Source organism: Patella vulgata, chromosome 1, assembly GCF_932274485.2.
Source record: "Patella vulgata chromosome 1, xgPatVulg1.2, whole genome shotgun sequence".
Lineage (NCBI taxonomy): Eukaryota > Metazoa > Mollusca > Gastropoda > Patellidae > Patella > Patella vulgata.
This window is the reverse complement of record NC_065879.2, coordinates 81,983,488-81,991,461: the sequence shown is the minus strand read 5'-3', so window position 1 is coordinate 81,991,461 and position 7,974 is coordinate 81,983,488. Positions and strand designations below refer to the sequence as shown.

Genomic DNA, 7,974 nt, shown 5'->3' with positions numbered 1-7,974 from the left:
AGATTAGAACGGTTCGCCATTTAAAAATTTATTTTAAAAATGAGAAATCGAGGCTAAGTCTCGAATATACCAGTGGCCTGGTTACCACTATGCACACATCTTGTCAAAACTATAAACAATGATCTGTTATAGCAAGAATGGTCAGCTCTTTATCTAAATCTTACATAATGTATCTTTAGAAGATATATTACTATTTTCTACTTCGACCTTGAAATCGCATGCTTAAAGATTTTTTTTATTTGATAAGACATACATTATTGTGCTATTTTAAGAAATGACAGGTTTTGATAAGATAAAAATTATGTTGCAATAGAAAAAATATTTGTAGAGCATGAATTCCTTTGATTCTACAGAGATGAGTTTTAGTCAGGTACAGGTGTGTGTGAATCATCAAGAGGGTATAAAACAGGTAAATTATCTCAGGTAGATCACAGTTTAAGGTGTACATCACAGTTAGACCGATTCTCTGACAAGGCATCACTATCAGGTGAGTACATTTTCAATCTATTAAATTCTTCTATGATATAAAGAATATATTACACAATTAAGGCTGGTTCTCTTTGACTTTATTCATAGACAAGACACCAATATCTTGTACGTGAACTAAAATCCAATCAATGAACATAAACTATATGATTGATATGTACATTATTAAACATGCATAATGCAAGAGGTAGATCTGGCTATTGCAGGTCTTTCTTTGGGCCTTAAATGTTATGTAAACTATTAGTTACACATTTATTAACATGAAAAACATTAATGAACTCTCGATGCCATCTTATATGTCGGATTTTCACTGGATTTGAATCCAATCTGCTGTTAAACGCACATCGATGATTAAATCCAAAACTGGTTAATCGAGACTATGTTTTTATCGTACCGACTTTAGTAATGATGATCGAGGCTAGGCCTAAAATTCAATCGCTAATATCTCGGTTCATAGAGGAGCACTTTGACTGAAAATTTCAGCATATTCCCTTTACATTATCTAGTTTTTAACTATTTAGTGAAAACTGCCAGTTCTTTATCTAATTTTCCATAATGTCCCTTTAATAAATCTATTTTAAATGCAAAGTCTGTAATGATTTGCTTTATATTTATTTGTCTTATTTCAGATAAAATGAATTCCCTTTTTATATTTGCTGTATTTGCATTAATAGCGTCATGGTAAGTAATGTAAGGTAATGTTAATCAACGGTGTTGAACAGGTGTGTTTCGTATAGTTTTAGTTTAAGTTTGTGATAAGAATTACCCAGAACAATAACGAGTTTTCCAGAAGGTAATGGACTAATCCAAGTTCCTGAAGCAACGATCGCGAGTTTTACAACATCTAACCGTTGCTTTAGTACTGGACAATTCTCGAAATTTTGCGCTCGTTGTGTTTACACGTGATCAATTAGCATTGTCCAATCAGGGGTCGTCAAACATAACACACTGTAAACAAATATGGCAGCCTCCATAGAAACTCTTTGTTGATCAGGTATGATTTCCAGCAACCTTGACATTGATCGAACCGTGAACTTTGCAACTCGATTGTCACATGTAGACATTTTAGCTATAAGCGCGAGACTTGATAATCGTAACGATATTTTTAACGAAGGAATCTGATAGGATCACAAGCTGGGCTTATACCCAATCAAAAATAGTGCCAAAATATGCGGGGTATTACGTGAAGGGCTTGATAAGATGTACGTAGTTAAGGCGAGATTAGGCATTCTATTGAAGATGGGACTAATCAAGATAAGTATGGTATATTCTAGAAAGCAGAATGTTTCTATAATAACGCTATGCACATTAACTGGCAATTACGTTTATACTGCACAACAACAAAAATATAGCACTGTTAAATTTCTTGTAGAAACTGGTTATTATTTTATGATTTATCAGTTAAACCGTTTGCAGGGGCGTGTCCAGGAATTTGAGCAGTTTGGGTCCAAGTTGCAGACAACGTCAAGTTTGGCGTCAGGTCGGGGGGGGGGGGACTTCACGTTAATTGAATTAAATCAGAAGCATGGAGACAATATTTCTGCTCATTAAGGTGTATACATCTATAGGATTATAGTGGGGTGAGCCAAAGCAGACTCCTTGCCCCCCCCCCTCTTGACACGCGCCTGATTTGGTTTCATACAACTAATTCACAAACCCAAATAGTCACTATAATTGACTATAAATATATTATAATTTAAGCTATGGTCAGACATTCTCCTTGATTGATACCAATAAAGATGATATACTGGTGTTTGCAGAGTATAAAGCTATATTTGATGCTTATGATACTGACTGTGAGTATTCCAACACCATATATGGGTGATATTAAATGTTTTCCAATTATCAAATGAAATTCACTAGTGTCTGGAACAAATGTTTCAGATCTGTAGGATTCTTATGCTAACCAATTAATTAAAATGTTGTAACGTATAGAAGAGTTGTTGAAAGTTAGCGTGCCTCTTACATACACAAACAAAACATAAGGAATGTTCAATCACGGATCTGGTGATTCTAGATCATGATCAGGTACCCGTGATTCTCGATAAGGGATCTGATGCTTGTTATTTGTTACTCTAGATCACTAATCCGGTACTTGTAATGCTAGATCATAGATCTGGTACTTGTGATTCTAGATGACGAATCTGATACTTGTGAATCTGGTATTTGTGATTCTACATCACGAATCTGGGACTTTGGATTCTAAATCTGGTACTTGTAATTCTAGATCATGGATCTGGTATTTGTGATTCTAGATGACAAATCTGATACTTGTGAATCTGGTATTTGTGATTCTACATCACGAATCTGGGACTTTGGATTCTAAATCTGGTACTTGTGATTCTAGATCACGGATCTGATACTTGTAATTCTAGATCACGGATCTGATACTTGTGATTCTATATCACGAATCTGGTATTTTTGATTGTAGATCTGGCACTTGTGATTCTAGATCACGAATCTGATAAGTTTGATTCTAGATCACGGAAACGGTACTTGTGATTCTAGATCACGGATCTGATACTTGTGATTCTAGATCATGGATCTGGTACTTGTGATTCGAGATGACGAATCTGGTACTTTTGATTCTAGATCATGAATCTGGTACCTTTGATTCTAGATCTGATACTTGTGATTCTAGATCACGGATCATGTACTTGTGATTCTAGATCACGGATCTGGTACTTGTAATTCTAGATTATGAATCTGATACTTGTGCTTCTAACGCCGTGCATTATCGGGAGCCATAGTGGCTCAGTGAGTAGGGCGCTAGTTCACTAATCATGCAGACCGGTGTTAGCCGAGAACGTTCGCGTGGGACGAAACACATAGACACAAGAACCATTGACATTTGGGATTCAATTACTTCTCGCGCAAAGTTCCCTCAGAGAATACTGTATGACGTATATCCGTCTTCCTTATCCCGGTTGGTTCAGAAAAGTAGGACGATAAACCTCATTTCATTGTCCCTAGATTAGTTTTACTAATTATCTTTAAAGGGGTATTGAAAATATGTAACAATGATGTGTATCTTTACAGCTGACGGTAGAGTGTGGCCGGCTGATGTCGCAGCCGCGACTAAATTAACTGTTCCTCAAATACAAGCAGATTTCAATAGGTATGACTTCGACAAGGATGGTAAGATAGACGTCAAAGAATTACAGAGAGTTTTCGACGCTTTTGATCTTAACAGTAAGTAACTGCATACTGTATTATTTTACTGTGCATAAGGCCTGGTTCCCTGGCCGAGATAGTTCATCCAGATTTTCCGGCGTGGTTCCCTCTTGTCAGTGATGCGGGACGGAGGACTTGACAAGGACAGTTGTCTACTAGTCATTCGGATGGGACGGTACAAATATTATCACCACTAGAAGCAACAAATTCCAGAACAAGCCAGAACTCATACCAAAATGGCCGCTTTATACAAATGAGTATTTAGGGGAATACTAACCCGAACCCTAACCCTTTTAAGAGAAGTAAAAACTAAATTAGACCCAAGTTCAGTCTTTTAAAAAGGGTTAGGGTTCGGGTTAGTTATCCCCAAAATTCTCATTTATATAAAGCGGCCATTTTGGTCTCCGGAAGCACCCGAACCTCGATAAACTACTAGAAGGTTTTATTTGTACCGTGCGGAAAGGACGGCCAGTCCTCGATAAACTACTAGAAGGTTTTATTACTCAACAAATAGCTTCTCGAAGTATGTAATAAAATCTAATCAGGTGACACAGTATGATTATGTAAACTGATCCTGGTGTTGTTCTGAAAATATAATTTATCTTTTATAGAGAATGGCGAAATATCATTGGAAGAATTTGTTAAAGGTAGCAAACAGGTAAATACAATTGGCTTCCAGATCGAGCGAGGGTTCAATTTAAAGCTCTTGTGAATGTGTTTAAATCAATTTATTCTGACACCGCACCCAGTTATTTAAAAGAACTCTTTGATTTCTATACTCCCCGGCGATCCAACCTTCGTTCTTCAAGTGATCGTACTATTCAAAAAAAGTAGGGGATATTTGATTTTTAAGTGTTATTAAAGTCACCTAATAAAACTGACGAAGAAACAAATGACAAAATGAAATGAAGTTCACATTCATCGATTTATTCCAAATGATCGTTAGACTAAGTAAGGCACAGACTGACCATTATAAGGGTAAAATGATACCCGGGGTCAAACAGCAAAGTTACCACAGCAAACAAGCATTGATCCGACGTGGCATACTCCTAATGAGACGTCTAAGGTCATTTTGGTCCAGATTGTCCCATTCCTGTTGCAACGCAGCAGCAAGTTCTTGGACATTGGCAGGACGTTGTTGACGTTGACGTAACCTCTGTCCAAGCATGTCCCAGACATGCTCGATGGGGGAGAGGTCGGGACTCAGTGCTGGCCAAGGTAATGTGGTGATGTTCTGTTGTTGGAGGTAACCTGTAACGATCCTGGCCCTGTGACATCTTGCGTTGTCATCCTGGAAGATGAAACGGCGGCCATGACGTCGTGCGAACGGCACAACATGGACTGCCAAGATGTTGTCCCGGTAGTACTGGCCTGTAACACGCCCTGCAACAACATGTAAAGCCGTTCTTCCAGCAACAGTGATGCCTCCCCACACCATAACAGAACCACCCCCAAATCGATCATGTCTGATGACGTTAACGTCTTGGAAGCGCTCGTTTCGACGACGCCACACCCTCCTACGTCTGTCCAAAAAATCAACAGTGAACCTTGACTCATCTGAAAACATCACATTGCTCCAGCGTCGATTATCCCAGTGTTGACGATCCCTACACCAACGACGTCTTGCCTGAATGTGATGATCTCTCAAACAAGGGATCACGCGAGGACGTCGGGCGCGAAGGTGACCCCTATGCAGTCGATTCCGAATCGTCTGGCCACTCACTCTCACACCAGTGTCTGTTTGAAGACGAGCGCTGATCTGATTTGCTGTGATGACACGATTTCTCAAGGCCAAGGTACGGATAAATCGATCCTGGGCTTGAGTTGTCGCCCTTGGTCGACCTGAGCGTGGTCTGTCCTGTACAGATTGTGTATCACCGTATCTGGACCATAGCCTGCTTATGACAGACTGAGAAACATTCATCGTCCGCGCCACAACCGCCTGTGTTGTGCCGATCTGTAGCATGCCAAGGGCACGTAACCTTTCATTTTGGGTAAGCCGACGCATATCAAAATTTGTTTTCTGGTCACTAAAACAATTAAACTGATGTTTCCACCCTGGAATTCAATGCCACAATGACTGTAACATTCAAAGTCAGAGTCGTGCAAATCTTGGGTTAGACCCCCATGATGATCCCAAGCATCACCTGCATTCCATGCGGTAGCTATTGGTGCGTTTGGGCGTCACATGTAACTGGAAATGTTTCTTCTGTTAGGTTCTATAGTGACTTTTTTCGTAGTCATTTGCATATTTTAGTATTATGCCCCCAAAATCAAATATCCCCTACTTTTTTTGAATAGTATATAATAAGCGTTCTGGTGAATATGCTTTCTCCGTCAGAGCAGCTAAAATGTGGAATGATCTTACAAAAACTCTTCGAGAGTCCTCTTACATCCAGAGCTTTAAGACTAACTTAAAAACATACTTATTTATATTTCAAAAATGTTTTTGAACTGTTTTGTTGTGAATGCGCTTAGAAATACTCATGTACTAGCAGAATTCCCGGCTTCGCTCGGGGGTCATAACCCTGAAACTGGAAGTGGTAGGTCTGCCCCGAGTCTGTAATTATGGGTATAGGGGTATCTCGTACCGGGGAGTAACATAGGCCGGGTGGTGTTAGTCTACCACTTCCGGTTTCGGAGTTATGACCCCCGAGCGAAGCCGGTCTGTTCGGGGTTGGCTGCTACACTAGATCTGCCCCGAGTCTGAAATTTGGGGTATAGGGGTAGCTCGGATCGGGGAGTAACATAGGCCAGGTGGCGTTAGTCTACCACTTCCGATTGTCTAAGTTATGACCCCGAGCGAAGCCGGTCTGTTCGGGGTTGGCGGCTACACTATGTTTGCCCCGAGTCTGAAATTTGGGGTATAGGGGTAGCTTGGACCGGGGAATAACATAGGCCAGGTGGCGTTAGTCTACCACTTCCGGTTTCCGAGTTAGACCCCCGAGCGAAGTCTGTCTGTTCGGGGTTGGCGGCTACACTAGGTCTGCCCCGAGTCTGAAATTTGGGGTATAGGGGTAGCTCGGACCGGGGAGTAACATAGGCCAGGTGGCGTTAGTCTACCACTTCCGGTTTCGGAGTTATGACCCCCGAGCGAAGCCGGTCTGTTCGGGGTTGGCGGCTACACTAGGTCTGCCCCGAGTCTGAAATTTGGGGTATAAGGGTAGCTCGGACCGGGGAGTAACATAGGCCAGGTGGCGTTAGTCTACCACTTCCGGTTTCGGAGTTATGACCCCCGAGCGAAGTCGGGTATCCTGCTAGTAATACATATTTATATCCCAGTAATATTTCAACAGCTAATAACAAAGAATGCATATTTTTTGTTGTAGGCTCAACCTGTTGTAGGCAGAAAATAAAGATGGAGAAATAGATCTGATTATAGAATATCCTGGATAATTTTTAGAACATTAAATAAATCCCATTTTACTTTTTGAAATTAGACAACTGTTTTTCATGTAAGATAAACGTTTGTAATCGTAATTAAATTGTTTTTAAAGGAGTTAAACTTGTATTCTTTGGAACCTAAAAAATCGACACAAATGAAGAGAGAGAGAGAGAGAGAGAGAGAGAGAGAGAGAGAGAGGGGGGGTAATTTCGGGACTAACACATGATTCAAGTTTATTTCAATAATTCGCTTGCACGTAGGGGTCTTTAGCAGTGGGGGCAAACCGGAGGACCCGGAGGAAACCAACGAGTTGGACAGGCGACCCTACTCCTTCTCAGAGAATTAGTATAGGAACATTAGACACTGACAAGTTTGCACTGAAAATTCTACACACTCTTCGAACGACGCAATTGTGAGAACTCCTTTCTAAAAGTGGCAAGTTTTCCTAATAAGTAAACTGGTGCCGCATCGCAACTGTATAGGTGTAGGTACATATATCACTTACAGTCATACAACCGAGGCTAGATGTAGGGTACCGGAATCTGCCGAGGTTTGCCGAGTGACCAGAGAACAACAAAATGTTTTAGCTATAGTGAATGTGCAAACATGGTGTCTTAGTTAGTGCACGACATTCAACACTATTCTACAATCACTCGACACAAGCTAGGTCATTTCGGTACTAACACATAGTTTAATTTTATTTCAATAATTCGCTTGCGCGTAGGGTATATAGCAGTGGGAGGAAACCGGAGGCTGAATATTGATTTGAAAGTTTTTTTGTAAAAACCCAATATGGCGGCCAAACGGTTGAAAATGTTATCGAAGAAGATATTTGAAAATAAAAGATAATATCTGGGACTAACACCACCATATGTCATTGTTAGTCTATTTTTGAAATGGAGAGAACTATTCATGTTCGGGAAAAGTCG

General features: G+C 40.3%; 1 long non-coding RNA gene across 1 annotated transcript; it reads left to right on the top strand.

Moving 5' to 3' along the window:
- The first annotated feature begins 363 nt into the window (after positions 1–363).
- Positions 364–7,159, top strand: LOC130010567 (uncharacterized). The gene is made up of 6 exons (XR_008785883.1): positions 364–487; positions 1,116–1,167; positions 2,188–2,282; positions 3,526–3,678; positions 4,272–4,318; positions 6,990–7,159. It is a non-coding gene; the product is annotated as an uncharacterized LOC130010567 (long non-coding RNA).
- Positions 7,160–7,974: the final 815 nt, after the last annotated feature.